The sequence below is a fragment of the Macaca thibetana genome, chromosome 13, assembly GCF_024542745.1.
Source record: "Macaca thibetana thibetana isolate TM-01 chromosome 13, ASM2454274v1, whole genome shotgun sequence".
NCBI lineage: Eukaryota > Metazoa > Chordata > Mammalia > Primates > Cercopithecidae > Macaca > Macaca thibetana.
In genome coordinates this window covers 54,382,562-54,399,577 of record NC_065590.1, presented here as the reverse complement: position 1 = coordinate 54,399,577, position 17,016 = coordinate 54,382,562, and the positions used below count along the sequence as shown (strand labels likewise).

Genomic DNA, 17,016 nt, shown 5'->3' with positions numbered 1-17,016 from the left:
AAATAGAGAGTAATGAATACTTGAAACAGCCTATAGCTTTTATACCTTCGTATACCACGAATATCTAGTCCATAAATCAGATTATGTGAGTAAAGCAGAGAATATTACTTGATTCTCTATTGTTACCACTTTCTCAAAAGCAATTGAAATGGAGAGTAATAAAAATCATACTGAAAAGAACTCAAGCACTCTTTAAAGATTTTTGATTAAAAAGAAAAAATATCTCACTGGGATTTAGGTAAAAAGAAATAAGAACACTTGACGAGGAATTAAAACAAAATATTTTTTTCTTCTCTTTTAAACAAAATAATTGTTAAACACTCAGACACCTACAGATACCCACCATTTTTTTACATTTTAAGACAGACCTTGAGATTCTTTCATGTAACCATGTTTCCGCTTCATATTCCCACTTCAGGCCCAGTCTTTTCCAGTGGAGTTTCCATATACCATCGAATTATCATAGCACTATAGACCATTGATCTGAATCCTCAGAAAATGTAGAACTCTGACACCAGATAGAACTCTTTTAGACTTTTGAAAGGAGTATGGTGAAGTATACTTTGAAACAGCATCTGAATCTATTATCCCAGAGCCCAGAGCCGTCAGATGAATCTGGTTTGAATGTCAGTGTTTTGTGTCATAATCACCTGTTGTCTTCACCTAGGTTCTCATTTGTTCCCTCAACATTTTTGCTTTTTATTAAGCTTTTGCCATCTTTTGGTAGGAGCAAAGCCCTTTTAAAATTCTTTTTGGGAGTCTTATTTACACATATATTTTCCTTCTTGATTGCATATTAGGGAAAAAGCAAAGTATATGCAAATCATTATGTACCCTCAAGTCATTATGTAACCTCATTTATATAAGGTAGTAGAAGGCAACACAGGATATCAACTGGCACATAGGTGATTATATAAACTTCTCACAAACAAAAAGTTCTTGGAACTATATCGAAATTAAAATCCAGAAGCAGTAAGTTTACACCCTGGCTGGAAGCCAGATATTCCTTTAAATTATCAGGGCTTCTAAAGATTCTATAGGAACAGGTTTTTCATTCCAAAATCACCTTTTTTCCTCTCCTCCAAAACCACTTTGCTCCAAACTTCATAGATCCTCTTTCTGTTAAGAATAGCATCATTCTCCCAATCACCCAGGATCAAAACTACAGGCTCAAATTTGACTGCTAGTTTCTTGCTTCTCAGTAGGTTGTCAAATTAATCAACGCTACCTATACAAAATAGCTTCTTGCCATCTCTTCCTCTATTTTCAATACGCTCATCTCCCCAAATCTTCACAGTATGTCTAAAATCTAAGTGGCATTCAAAGTTTTCTGTTCTGTCTCTCAGTCCTGTATTTCCAATCTATTCAGCAAGCAAACTACTGTCGTTCCTTTCATCGGGGGGCCTTTGTTTTTTTTTTTGTGTGCCCAGAATAAACACCTCCCTCATTTCCATTTGTTTGTCTCTCATCCATCTTTCAGATGGCAGTACAAATACCATTACGCTGGAAAGCCTTCCCCAATTTCCACAAATGACAGTCATCACTCATTGCTCTGATTTCCTATGCACTCAATTGTCATAGATCCCACTCTCTCTCATTATAATTATTCATGCATTTCTTTTTCTGGTAGACTGTAACACCCTTGAAGGCAGAAACAATGATCAATCCAATTTTTTTTTGTCCATTATCTTTTGGAACATAAATGAATATTCAACACATTTAGGTAAAAATATATATGTAACATTTTAGTACTAACATTTTAATAGATAAATTGGTCTTTGGTGCTCTCTAGGTAACAAATGGATTAGCATGAACAGGGGATGAATCAGCATAGCCAGTTGATAGAGTTTTACCCTGCTTTGTATTACCTGGTCACCTTTGTCATAAATGCTCTTTGCCATTACCTGTTACCTAGTCACCTTCATCATAAATGCTCTTGGCTCTACTCCAAATGGATCAGAAAGATGCAAAGTCCCTCCATTTAAAAGGGACATTTAAAAAAATCTTTTCGGGTATAAAATTCAAATAGAGTAAGGTGACAAGAAAGGAAGCTTATTTCTTGTTCCACAAGTCTAGTCAATATGACAGTCTCATTAATGCAGTAAGTTAGCCTGAGACTGCTTTTTCAAGTGGGATGCTATTCACCATGGACTTTCAAAATCAGTATTCTAGTAGCCTTTTCACACACCTATTTCACACCTGATACAACTTTTTTGTCCTTGAGAAAGACCAGCAAATCCAGCAGAGAATTAACAAACTAAAAATTTCTTTTAACAGATTTTTACCTTAATTTGCAAGTTCAATGGCAACTGAAAAATCAACTGCAAAAGAATCATTTAAACCAAAATCGGGAGGAAGGGGAAGAATATGAAGTGGCATGTTTCTAATTAAATATACCACAAAAACAGGGTGAAATTTTAAGAAAACAAACCCTTTTCACTTGGCAGGAGCTACTCTTCTAGTATCCCTGTATTTTCCATCAGAAAAGTGCCAATGGCCATTTGAAGAAGAAAAACAGAAAACAGAACTTTTTTCACAAGAAAAAATAAGGGCAGTTTATTAAAGAATGCCATTTCCAGATGATTCCCTTGTACGGAGTAATAAAAATCATTAAAAAAATTAAATAGAGCACTTGGAGACAAATACAACTTTTCTGTGGAGGCAGAGTATAAGAACTAGGATTCACCTTCAATCAAGGATGTGAATGGGAGGAAAATAAAAACCACAGAAGAAAAAATATCAAAATCCGATGAAATTCAGTGGCACACACAAAAACTGGAAATATGTTTACTCTATGAATGCATAAATAATGATTTCTGAGTCTTGCTTATATGAATACACTTCTATTGTTGCCATTCTGCACCACAACTTTCAATTCAGATAAAATATATACTCAGAAAAAGATTTTTATTTTCTTCAAAGCTAAACAGCAACACAGAGAAGGAAATCAAGAGAGGGAGAGAGAAAGAAAGAAAGAGAGAACCTGTAGAGTTAACAGAAACTGAACACTCTTTTGTAAAAAAATAAACATTTGCTTGCAAAAAAGAAAAGTGAAAAGTATAGAGTGCTAAGTTAGTATCTGCTGGAAGGACTGAGGCAACTTCAAGTCAAATAAATATAACCCAGTGCTACTAGAATAAATTGTGCCCCTCCTAAAATAAATGTGTGTGTGTGTGTGTGTGTGTGTGTGTGTGTGTGTGTGTGTGTGTGTGTCTGAAACTCTAGCCACCAATGTGACTGTATTTGGAGATAGGGCATATGAGGAGGTGATAAAGGTTAAATGAGGTCATAACCATAGACCCCTAATCCAACAGGATTGTTGACTGTGATGCTTAATTTTATGTGCCAACTTCACTGGATTAAGAGATTCCCAGGATGCTGGTAAAACATTATTTCTGGATATGTCTGTGAGGGTGTTTCCAGAAGATACTAGCATTTGAATTGATGAAGTGAGTAAAGTAGATAGCTCACCCCATCCTGGGTACCATTCAATCTGTTGAGGCCCCACATGGAACAAAAAGGCAGAAGAAGGGTGAATTATCATTATGTGTTTGAAAGATATCTATCTTCTCCTGCCCTCAGACACCTCGAAGACTTTCACCACACCCACCCTCCACTCCCACCCCTACCCCTACCCCTAGTCGTCAGACCTTTGTCCAGAGACTGGTATTTATACTATCGGCTCCCCTGATTCTCAGGCCTTTGGGCTCAAACTGAATTACATTATTAACTTTCCTGATCCTCCAGCTTGCAGACAGCAGATCACGGGACTTCTTATCCTCCATAATCATATTAGCCAATTTCCATTATATAGATCCCTATTAATCTATCATCTATCCATCTATCTATCTATCCACATACTTCTTTTTTGTTATGTTTCTCTGGAAAGCCACAGCTATGATACGGCATTATACTGGCCTTATGTTTTTGTTGTTTATTTATTTATTTTTCTTTATACTGGCCTTATAAGGAGAGAAAGAGAGCTCCCTCTTCCTCTCTTATGCTCTGACCTGTGAGGACACAGTGAGAAGCTGTAGAACTTTGAGAAATAAATTTCTGTTATTTAAGCCACCCAGTCTATGATATTTTTTACAGCAACTCAAGTTGAGTCACACACACAGATAAACTGTCAAATTGATTGTAGCCTTAAGAAGGGAGAAATTAGAGATTCTTCCATCCATGCAATAAATAGATACCTACCAAGTCTACTAGTTGTCAGTCATTCTGCTAGGTGCTGAGATTTAAACATAAACCCAAGTGCCAGTTCCCTATCTTCAGGAGCTCACAGCCTAGTTGGGAAAAGAATTTTATTTAAATATTCACAGAAATATATAGTTACTAGTTACAGCATATGCTTTGAGGAAGAATTAAAAGGAGATGATAGGCAGGAAAAGCAGTGGGACAAATCCATTCTGAGTGTCCTGGGCAGTCTTCCCTGAGGAAGTAACTTTCAGCTGAGAGAAACAATCAGTGTGAGCTGATATGGCTAAGGAAAGAGGGAAGGGAGAGATCAGGAAAGATGGGGAAAATGCCCTATGCAAAGTCCCTGTGGAGGGTATGATGCATTTGACGCATCCTGTCCTCACAGATTTTATAACTTAGTAACGTTAATCCAAGTATGGGAAACAAAAGCTTCTGAGAAAGTAAAAATATTTTCCATATCAGAAAAAACAAAGTGCCCTTTCTTACTGGGCAAGGAAATAAAAAGATCTCAAAATTTATCACAGATATCCTGAGGACTCAGGGACAGTGTGACGTATAAGGCAGTGAGTAGCATCTGGAAATGGTACCAAACAGGACAAAAACAAAAGGGATCCTCTCAAGTTTCATTGCTCTTTTGAGCTCTTAACCCAAGTGGCCTATGTTGTTGTCATGGGAATGAATCTCAGCAAAAGAAATCAATGAGTTAAAAATAAGAGAGAGAGTAATGATAAACTTAATTTGCCTCAGTGTCTGACCTCTCTTGAACATGACAGTATTGCTGGAGGAAGCGACAAAAGGGATGAAGATTCCTCCCAAGAAAGGAATCTGTTTGACCCAACTCATTCTAGGACGCCAGGCTATACAATGTGATTACTGTCAAGCTTTATAATAAAAGACATCTTGGATCATTTCCTTCCCAGGTTCCAACATGATTACAGGGAGTGGAGTGGGATTCTGCAATTGTTCCTGCAGTTAATGAGGAAGATTTCATTAGAAGAAGCTGTCAGGAAAAGCAATGATTCAAATCTAGTACAGTTTTACACAAAGGCAGTCACACACGATTTTAGAGACCTTTTAATTCTGTCAAATAATAAATAAGAATGCAGCTCTAAACACACCACTAACGCATCATTAATTTGGCTTGAGGGGTTATCTATTTAAGTTCAGATACTCCTCTTTAAGAATAACATTGAAAGTTTGATCAGTCATTTAAATCTTAATATGAAATAGTTTCTTAGATCTTCCCTTGAAAAGAGATTTTGAAAGGAGTAGGGTAATTTATAGGTCATGTTGCTGAAGTTTAAAGATATAAAATAAAAGAAGGCTGAAGAGGTGTAGATTGTCTTCATACACTAAATAATTATGAATAGAAGGAGGACTGATTCCATCCCCTAATATCCTCATCTTCTCTTATTCTTGGCCTTCCCGATATATTCTTTAAAAAGCAATCACAAAGTTTTTGCAGCAGATGTTTTGTTCAGAGACCTACTTTGAAATGTTAACTTCCTTTATTTTCAGGAGCAGAACTACAGTTCCTCTTTTAAAAGTCAAAACAATCCTCATTGGAAACTCCAGTCCCTCTGAATCTGAAGCATCCACAGAAAAAAAGTACTCTGGGAGAGAAATCAGGTTTCAGCAATTTTTTTTGCAGCTTATTGATTACCAGAAAAAAAAAAAAAAAAAAAAAAAAAACAGAAGTAAAATGGGGCTCTGTTGCTGAAAATGAAAAGCCCAAGAAAAGCCAAGCGGCTGAGCCCGTGTTCAATAATGCAGAGCAGCAGCAGTGCATGGAAAATCTGTTCCACAGCCTACGCTTTTCTGCCTGTGCACCACAGAATCAGAAAATGAACACTTTGTCTCAACCCAGTGGCCAAAAGATATTCACAAAGGTCTCTGCATTACCATCAATGTATTAACTACTTGAAAAATAGGTTACTTTTGACTTAGGATTGTCTTGGAGATGCGGGCTCTTTTTTGGTTCCATATGAACTTTAAAGCAGTTTTTTCCAATTCTGTGAAGAAACTCATTGGTAGCTTGATGGGGATGGCATTGAATCTATAAATTACCTTGGGCAGTATGGCCATTTTCACAATATTGATTCTTCCTATCCATGAGCATGGTATGTTCTTCCATTTGTTTGTGTCCTCTTTGATTTCACTGAGCAGTGGTTTGTAGTTCTCCTTGAAGAGGTCCTTTACATCCCTTGTAAGTTGGATTCCTAGGTATTTGATTCTCTTTGAAGCAATTGTGAATGGAAGTTCATTCCTGATTTGGCTCTCTGTTTGTCTGTTACTGGTGTATAAGAATGCTTGTGATTTTTGCACATTAATTTTGTATCCTGAGACTTTGCTGAAGTTGCTTATCAGCTTAAGGAGATTTTGGGCTGAGACAATGGGGTTTTCTAAATATACAATCATGTCATCTGCAAACAGGGACAATTTGACTTCTTCTTTTCCTAACTGAATACCCTTGATTTCTTTCTCTTGCCTGATTGCCCTAGCCAGAACTTCCAACACTATGTTGAATAGGAGTGGTGAGAGAGGGCATCCCTGTCTTGTGCCAGTTTTCAAAGGGAATTTTTCCAGTTTTTGCCCATTCAGTATGATATTGGCTGTGGGTTTGTCATAAATAGCTCTTATTATTTTGAGGTACGTTCCATCAATACCGAATTTATTGAGCGTTTTAGAACAAAGCTGGAGGCATCACGCTACCTGACTTCAAACTATACTACAAGGCTACAGTAACCAAAACAGCATGGTACTGGTACCAAAACAGAGATATAGACCAATGGAACAGAACAGAGTCCTCAGAAATAATACCACACATCTACAGCCATTTGATCTTTGACAAACCTGAGAGAAACAAGAAATGGGGAAAGGATTCCCTATTTAATAAATGGTGCTGGGAAAATTGGCTAGCCATAAGTAGAAAGCTGAAACTGGATCCTTTCCTTACTCCTTATACGAAAATTAATTCAAGATGGATTAGAGACTTAAATGTTAGACCTAATACCATAAAAATCCTAGAGGAAAACCTAGGTAGTACCATTCAGGACATAGGCATGGGCAAAGATTTCATGTCTAAAACACCAAAAGCAACGGCAGCAAAAGCCAAAATTGACAAATGGGATCTCATTAAACTAAAGAGCTTCTGCACAGCAAAAGACACTACCATCAGAGTGAACAGGCAACCTACAGAATGGGAGAAAATTTTTGCAATCTACTCATCTGACAAAGGGCTAATATCCAGAACCTACAAAGAACTCAAACAAATTTACAAGAAAAAAACAAACAACCCCATCAAAAAGTGGGCAAAGGACATGAACAGACATTTCTCAAAAGAAGACATTCATACAGCCAACAGACACATGAAAAAATGCTCATCATCACTGGCCATCAGAGAAATGCAAATCAAAACCACAATGAGATACCATCTCACACCAGTTAGAATGGCAATCATTAAAAAGTCAGGAAACAACAGGTGCTGGAGAGGATGTGGAGAAATAGGAACACTTTTACACTGTTGGTGGGATTGTAAACTAGTTCAACCATTATGGAAAACAGTATGGCGATTCCTCAAGGATCTAGAACTAGATGTACCATATGACCCAGCCATCCCATTACTGGGTATATACCCAAAGGATTATAAATTATGCTGCTATAAAGACACATGCACACGTATGTTTATTGCAGCACTATTCACAATAGCAAAGACTTGGAATCAACCCAAATGTCCATCAGTGACAGATTGGATTAAGAAAATGTGGCACATATACACCATGGAATACTATGCAGCCATAAAAAAGGATGAGTTTGAGTCCTTTGTAGGGACTTGGATGCAGCTGGAATCTATCATTCTTAGCAAACTATCGCAAGAACAGAAAACCAAACACCGCATGTTCTCACTCATAGGTAGGGAACTGAACAATGAGATCACTCGGACTCAGGAAGGGGAACATCACACACCGGGGCCTATCATGGGGAGGGGGGGAGAGGGGGGAGGGATTGCATTGGGAGTTATACCTGATGTAAATGACGAGTTGATGGGTGCAGCACAGCAACATGGCACAAGTATACATATGTAACAAACCTGCACGTTATGCACATGTACCCTACAACTTAAAGTATAATAATAATAATAAATAAATTAAAAAAAAAAAAAAAAAAAAAAAAAAAAAAAAAAAAGAAAAATAGGTTACTAAGCTAAAGCAAGTCAGCATACAGGATGACATGGCAACCACAAGTGAAAAGTAAGAATTTAATATATCTTCGGCCTGACTTCTTATTAACGCTAAAATAATTCACTTCTAAGAAGGGCTCTGCAAGCCTACTGGATCAGAATTAAGGAGAATCACCAGATCTTTTTGTGTGGCATAAGCCCTGATGCCATTTTACTCTCTGTAACCAATTCCCCTGCCCCCTGCCTTGTGTTCAGGAAGGAGAAAGGCAGGTGGCTAAAATCAAGCAGGCAACTAAGAATTCCTTGCTATATGGGTTACTGAGCTTCCTCTGTTATCCTCTTAGAATACCACGATATTCACCCTTTAACAGTGGAACTTCATTAAAGCCTGGCTAATTCCTGTCATACTAACTATATCTGTGCCATTTAGGAAAAAATCATTCTGAGCTTCTAAGCTTCAGTATTTTTACCTAGAATAAAAATGGTGTATGTAATGTCTAAATGTCCTTGAACTCTATAACCATGTAAGGAAAACATATCTATTCAACCATAATAAAAGGCTGACTGTGGTAAGTGCAGAAGCAGCTAGCATTAACAGAGTTACTGCTGGGTCACTGCCACAACTCTATGAGAGAGGTCCCCTTATCATTCTGATTTGACAGATGAGGGCATGAGGTTTAGAGAAGTCAAGTGAACTTATTCAAAGTCATACTGTTGGTCAGAGGAAAAACTAGGATAGAATTTGCTTTGTTCTAGTTCCACTGCCCACATTTCTGTAGGATAACAAGGAATGACTTAACGAAATCAGGGCTTTACTAGAAAAAATAAATTAGGATTTAGTCATGCAGAGATGGCTAGAGGAACTGTTCCTAGTAGCTCATCAACTTAACACGATGGAAAGCAAATTTGCTTTGGAAATAGGAATCCTGCTTTCAAGTTCCAGCTTGGCATGAAGCTATTTAGGAAAGGTAGAAGACAAGAGAAAGGAAAACGGATTTTATTTTGGCTTCACAAAACAATTAATGCAGAATATAGGAAACTCATGTTGTGTAGGCATTGGAATAAGCCCTTGAGTGTTGTGGAAAAATATAGTATTCAAACAATTAACGTCTAGAGTTTGTTCTTTACAATGAAGCATCATCAACTCACTTGCCTTTGAGTAAAGGCAAAGAAGGGGATGGTAGGTAGATGGTGTTAAGAGTCTAGTGGGTGGTTGCCTAAGTTATTCTGTGCATAGGTATAGCTCTTACTGTCAGAGTCTACTCTGGGCCAAGCCACAATTCATTTGAATATTTGCCACCATCTCAAATGTATTATTTATGTTTGGTGTAGTTTATTTTATTTTTGAACAGAGATAAACATTCACTTACACTAACCCTACAGAAGATACCACTGGAATCACATTTTGAATCCTTCTATGAAAGCCATTAATATTTGTAGTTATCTCACTATTCCTCTTTGACTTCTCTCATTTTGACAATATGAGGGGAAAAAAGAAAGTAGAGAGAGCTACCAAGTATGGACACTTCTTTTATGTACTTCCCAGAAAAATATATTACCAGGATAGAGAAGTATTTACACATTAAAAATAGAATTATTGTTCTAGAAAGAGTGTGATGAGATCCTGTTTAAGTATGCCTCCTTTTTCTGTCAAAGAGGAAAGAGATTTGATGGTATGTAAGAAGCAAGAGGAAAAAGGAGAAACTGTTTTTCATTATCCTTTTTAAAACAAGTGAATTTGGACATATAAGGGTGATTCTACAGTATTCACATTAAAAGAAGACACATAAATCTTATTTTAAAACTATGGGTGCCCCAGATATGGCTCATCTAGAGCAAGCACATGGCATCTTGTCTCTCCCACTGTATGCAACCATCTGAGGACTTTGTAAAGAAAACAGTAGCGAGTAAATTGGGGAAAGAAGTTAAAACTCAATGTACAAATGAACTGATCATGTGTATTTTTCCCTTCCTCCCATATTTCCCAGCTTATATGTACTTAAAGGCAGTGCACTTCTCAGAACTACACATGAAGTGTAGACAGAAATAGCTCCAAAGTAATCCCCTATCCTTCTGCTTTGAGGAGTAGAAAGGAAGCCATAAAGTGTAGGAAAAATTCTTGTTATGTTTTTTTCTTTTATTTAGCTCCCCTTATGGAAAGTACACAGCAGAGCGAGGAGGCTGGTCAGTTTTCTATACAAAGGACAATGAAGGAAGAGGGAGATGTGTATGCAGATGTAATTCATGACAACTAAAACTTAAAGGCGGTGGGGAAGTAAAGAAACATATGACTTTAAGTATCTACATTCCATTTGAAATGGTAAAATATTCATTCTAAATAAACTCTGAAAAGTTTAAGTATGAAGCTAGAGAGTATTGAGAAAAGAGCAGAGAAGAGGATACTTGAGAAGGGGATCTCGTAAAGATGTAGGTGAATTCATAGGCTTCCCCTGAGCTGCACATGCATGGATCTGACCTTAAAAAAAAAAAATACAGGGAGCTTTCAGAAAATAATCAAGCAATAGATTGCCATTGATGTCTAAGACTGTCCTCTGGGCTGGATACATTTTGAGACAGATGCAAATAGCACTGCCAAAAGTTTTGAAAACAACTAATGGAATCAATGCAGTTTGGAACTCCGGCCTCAACCTAACTGGGCCAATGGTTTACTATAAAAATACTAATTACCTTCTCCATAGGATTTAAAAAAGATCCACATTTCATAACACAATTTTGAAAGTATCTGAAATACAATCAACATCTAATCAATATTCAAAGAACCCAGAAATTCTGACAAAATCTCAGTAGAAAAGACAATTGACAAAGCAATCCCAAATAGATCCTGATGTTAAATTTAAGAGACAAATAAATTAAAATGTTTCTCTAACAACAAAGGGCATATACTTCTGAAGCAAATGAAAAATAGAAAGTCTCTGCAGAGAAGTAAGATATTAAAAAGAATGATCATTTTGGAACTGGAAATTTTAGAACTGGAAAACAAAATAAACAAAATTAAAAATTCACTAGATGAGTTCAATAGTAAAATTAATGTCAATGAACTTGAAGACAGATCAATAAAAATGACCTAATCTGACCGAGAGATTTTTTAAAAATTGAAGAGAGAGCACTTCAGATACCTGTAGGACAATATAACAAGGTCTAAATTTGGTGTCATATAGGTTGCAGAAGACCATGAGAAAGAATGTGATTGAAGAAAAATTTTAAAGAAAATAAAGCAGAAATCATCTCAAGTTGGCAAAGACATAACTTTAGAGATTCAAGAGGCTCAGCAAAGCCCAACCAGGAAAATTTCAAAGAAAATGCTGTAATTAAATTGTAATAAAAATGCTGAAAACCAAGGACAAAAAAAAAAAAAAGCTTAAAAACAGGCAAGGAAAAATGACTCTTCAAATTATTACTGATTTCTTAGAGGGAACTATAGAGACCAGAAGGTAATGGAACATTTGTTAAGTGCCAAAATAAAAGAATAGTCAACACAGAATACATATAGTGTAAACATCCTTTAGGAATGAAGACAAAGTACAGACATCCTCATTCTTAAATGAAAAAACTAAGATAAGTTTTCACCAGCAGATGTAATCCAAAAGAATGTTAAAAGAAGTTATTTTGGCAAAAGGAAGTGATAGCACAGGGAAACTTGGAACATGGGGGATGCAGGAAAAGCAACAGAGATGCTAAATATTTCAGTAGATAAATAAGCCCATTTCTCTCCTTTTTAATTCTTTAAAATACACATTACAGTAGAAAACAAAAAGTACTGCTTTGGGTACTGGGATATCCAATGTATGTAGATGTAATTTATGACAACTAAAACTTAAAGGGGGTGGTGAGGTAAAAAGAAACATGATTTTAAGGTATCTACATTCCATTTGAAATGGTAAAATATTCATTCTAAGTAGACTGTGAAAAGAATATATGTTGTAATCCCTTGAACAAACCCCTCAAAAATAAAATTACATTCAAAAATCTAATAGATAAACAATACACACATAAAAAGTTACTTTTATGGCATGTTATTATAATTTCATTGTAAATCAATGCATGTGTACTCACACATACAAAGACGTTTTGTGCCCTAAGGAAATTTTAGGTAGAGGAAAATGATCTGTGTCTTGAATGTGGTTGTAGTACGTGGGTTAGAATTAAAAACTCATCAAAGTGTTTGCTTAAATGGGTCTTTTTATTATATTACAATTATACTTCTATAAAGTTGATGTTATAATAAAAGCAAAACAGTGTGTACCTTGATAAAGATAGCTGTGGCTCTAAACAGGGCTTATTAGATTCAGATACGTGAAAAATAATATCTAAAATTATTCTTATTTCTGACTTTCTTTCTTGTTCAAATTTTAGGTATAATTTAAGTTATAGATACATAATATTTTACAAAATAGCTCTGAGAAGAACTGTGACTAAGGGCAAGTATGCAAAAATTTCCAGAATGACAGAAGAGGATTGGTAGCATTCTTTGAGCTTAGCAAAGGGAATTAAAATAATAACATTCAGTTCAGCCAAACATATTCTATGTACTTAAAAATTGAGGATTATATACCATTAATTAAAGGTGATGACAAAGAATAAAAAAAAATTTTTTAATTTTTACTGGATTTTATTCTGTTTCTTACTACAGAATCTCCAGGACTAAAGAGAGCCTATTTGTTGAGTATTTTCTGAAAAAAAAAAAAAAAAATGCTCTTTCCTAATGCTATAATGCATAATGCAAGGGATGGAGTTTAATTTGGCTTTCTTTTACTCTCATCTGCTACAAAAGAATTCCACAATATTAGCAAATGAATAATTATTTAATGTAAATGTACACACTGTCCTCAGAGTGATGCTGACACTTTCATGTACTGTGAATTTCCATGGGTATTAAACTTTCTTACTGTTTTTTCTTAACTGACAAAGCCTCTTCATCCATCAGGTTACTAAGAAAAAACTATTGCTTGTTTTTAAATTTTAAGAATAATGAATGAAATGAAGTTGTTGTGGGAGAAGACACCTCACCCCACCACACCCCACAAAAATATTTGTATCTTTCTTTAACACTTAGTTTCTGAACATCAGTAAAACAGAATGACATATGAAGAGTGAAATACTTTTACTTTTTTTTTTTTTTTTTTTTTTGAGACGGAGTCTTGCTTTGTCACCCAGGCTGGAGCGCAGTGGCGTGATCTTGGCTCACTGCAAGCTCCGCCTCCTAGGTTCATGCCATTCTCCTGCCTCAGCCTCCCCAGTAGCTGGAATTACAGGTGCCCACCGCCACGCCCGGCTAATTTTTTTGTATTTTTAGTAGAGACGGGGTTTCACCGTGTTAGCCAGGATGGTCTCGAACTCCTGACCTCGTGATCCACTTGCCTCAGCCTCCTAAAGTGCTGGGATTACAGGAGTGAGCCACCATGCCCGGCTATTTCTTTTACTTTAAATGCTAAATTAAAGGTCACAGCTTAGTTGTGAGAACTAAATAGACACCTAACACTGAACCCAAGCATTAGACAAACTTACCCACCCAGTCTCTCTCATGGTCAGAGGTAGCAGAAAGCAGGAAGTACCTCTGGAAAAGCTGAACAACTTGTGTGCTTAGTAGGCAGCTTACTTCATTTCTAAGAGGAAGAAGTGATAGATCTAAGCAAGCAAGTTTATGTTTTTCTTCTTTCCAATTTTACCAGCATATGTCACTCCCCTGCCCTGGGTTGAAGTGAGTAAAGGGACAAACAGATTCATTTACAGGGAGAAAAAAGAGTGAGAATTAAGTATTCCCCCATAAAATTCCTTCCTATTTTTATTCAAAACCCATTAAGCTTTTTCACAAATCCTGTAGTCAAGCAAGAATATGGCTGTCCTCTTTGGAAGATGGAATCAGTGGTCCATCAGGAAAATCCTACCAGACCTTCTTAGGTTGCATGTCCATTACCAACCACTGCTTTTTGGGAATCATCCTTGAACGACTGGTAGTCACTTTAGATTTCGCTAAAATGGATGGCAACAATGTATTACCTAAATCAGCTCCAAAGCCTCTCTGTACGGAAGAGTAAAAATCTATTTCCTAATCAATTTGCCATCCCAAATTACAACCAACTATATCACCCATATAGCATTCCAGAAATTCACAATGGCATTAAAACATTCTAATAATAAAAATGCCCACAATAGTAAAGACAACCAATTCGAGGAAGGAAACACTCTCTGCTTATCAAATTCCAAGAGAAAATGGTTAAGTCCTCTTGCAAGATAATGCCCCAAAATTCAAATGCCAATTGGACTCCAATTAATTTGCCCTCTTGATTTAAAAGTCCATATCCTCAATATTTATTAATTAATTAATTTATTTATTTATTTAGACAGAGTCACTTGCTCTGTCACCCAGGCTGGACTGCAATGGCACGATCTAGGTTCACTGCAACCTCTGCCTCCCAGGTTCAAGTGATTCTCCTGTCTCGGCCTCCTGAATAGCTGGGGCTACAGACGCGCATCACCACACCCAGCTAATTTTTTGTATGTTTAGTAGAGATGGGGTTTCACTATATTGGTCAGGCTGGTCTCGAATGCCTGACCTCAAGTGATCCGCCTGTCTCGGCCTCCCAAAGTGCTGGGATTACAGGCATGAGCCACTGTGCCCCGGTCCCAAGTCCTCAAATTTTTAAGTTAAAGACCAAACATCTTTTTTAGCAAAATCTTGGTGGTGTGGAATTCAGTTTTTTAAAATAGTCTCAGAAAGGGAGATAGTTTCTTTGGGATCAGAAATTGCAATACCAAGTCTGATATATTCCAATTTGAAACATCCCAGAGATAGGACATGCATGACTATTAAGCACTGGCCTCACAACCGCCAAAGTGGGAAACAAAGCCAATATCCAGGCCCCAGAGCCATTATGTCAGGCAACACCGTGCTCTTGGTACTTAGTGCTGAAAAGGCCACAGTAAAGGCTGATGAGGCTTTGATGGCTTCAGCCTTGCCAAGATAGGTCAATGTCCACATATCTAGAATCCCCAACTGAAGAACGTAAAAAGGAGTGGAGAGGTCAGACGTTCCTGGCAGAGAGAGGCCGGGTGTCCTGCTTCTTATAGCTTGGGCGGAATGGGCGCTCAGAGCCAGCCTCCCACAAACTCGCAGAGCCCCGCAGGGGACCGGCCACCGTCGCCATTATCGTCCTCGTCTGCGCCAGGGCTCGGCTCCGTGGCGCCACCAACCGCCGGTCCGCAGGAGCCTTCCTTCTGCTTGTCCGTGACCTACTACTTTGACCACGACGCGGTGACTTGGAGGAACTTTCCCAAGTATTTTCTTCACCAGTATCATGAGGAAAGGAAACAAGCTGAGAAACCCATAAAGCTACGGAACAGGGCGTCGGGAGACGGAGGAAGCCCAGCGCCCGGCCTGGCCGGGTGGGAGAGCTGCAGAGCCGCTCACACTTGGAAAACGGTGTGAACCCATCACTACGGCAACTGCGCAGACTGGCCGCAGCCAAAAACAATACTCACATGAGTGCCCTCTTTGAGATTCACGACCTGAAGGAATAGGCAGGTGCCAAGAATTGGGTGCGCGAGACGGAAGTGCCCCTCCCTGCCCCGTTGGGGTGGTCCTCCTAGTCCCCCTTCCCTGTCCCCGCCCCGCCCCAGCTGGGCCAAGTGTCTGTGACATGTGCATCCCAGGAGACAGCGATGACTTAGAGCTAAGCCTAGACTGGCTTCCCCATGGCCATGGGGCCGATACATATTTACCCTGTTAGTTGTACCAGTCTACTGTCATTTGTACCATTCCTTCAAATGGAATAATTTGGTACCCTTCCCTGTCAAAGATAAAATGAATTGAGAAAAATCTCCCAGGATGGAATTCATTTTGCAGCTATGTATATATAATAGTTGGGGGAACAAGAAGGACGGGAGAGCCTTTCTCTCCCATGCAGTCTGTATATTTTAAATTTCTTTTTTCTTTTTTTTTGGAGGTGAAGTCTCGCTCTTGTCCCACAGGCTGTAGGGCAATGACATGATCTCGGCTCACTGCAACCTCCACCTCCCGGGTTCAAGCTATTCTCCTGCTTCAGCGTCCCGAGTAGCTGGGATTACAGGCACCTGCCACCACACTCAGCTAATTTTTGTATTTTTAGTAGAGATGGGGTTTCACCATGTTGGCCAGGCTGGTCTCGAACTCCTGACCTCGAGTAATCCCCCTGCCTCAGCCTCCCAAAATGTTGGGATTACAGGCATGAGCCACCGTAACTGTACATTTCCTCTTAGAGGCACATGATTTTTGAATCCCGGTACTTGAATACAAACTCTGTTAACATGCTGAGGTTTTTGTTTGTTTGTTTTTCCCCCTTTCTTTTCTGTTTTTGTTTGTTTGTTTGTTTTCTTTCATTTACAGTGCCTGTCATTACTTCTTGTGATAGATTCTTTGGTCTAAGGCTTTCTCACCTCATTTGACTTCACTGCAAATCATGCTTAGCAAATTATAGACATTGCTATTGTTGCTTCTGAAGCTTGTGCCTAGGAAAACGGTTCTCAAGTATGGGCTCTAGACAAGAATATAAGCATTACTAGGATTTGATAGAAATGCAAATTATTGGACTTGCATCTGAATCTTTGGAGACAGGCCTATTAATAGGTAAGTTAAC

General features: G+C 37.9%; 1 long non-coding RNA gene across 1 annotated transcript in view; it reads right to left on the bottom strand.

Moving 5' to 3' along the window:
* The window catches only part of LOC126933721 (uncharacterized), a 44,929-nt gene extending 28,952 nt beyond the window's left edge, over window positions 1-15,977 (bottom strand). The window contains exon 1 of the long non-coding RNA XR_007718718.1: window positions 15,884-15,977. This is a non-coding gene — a long non-coding RNA (uncharacterized LOC126933721). The remainder of the gene's footprint in view (window positions 1-15,883) is intronic.
* Between the last annotated feature and the right edge of the window lie 1,039 nt (window positions 15,978-17,016).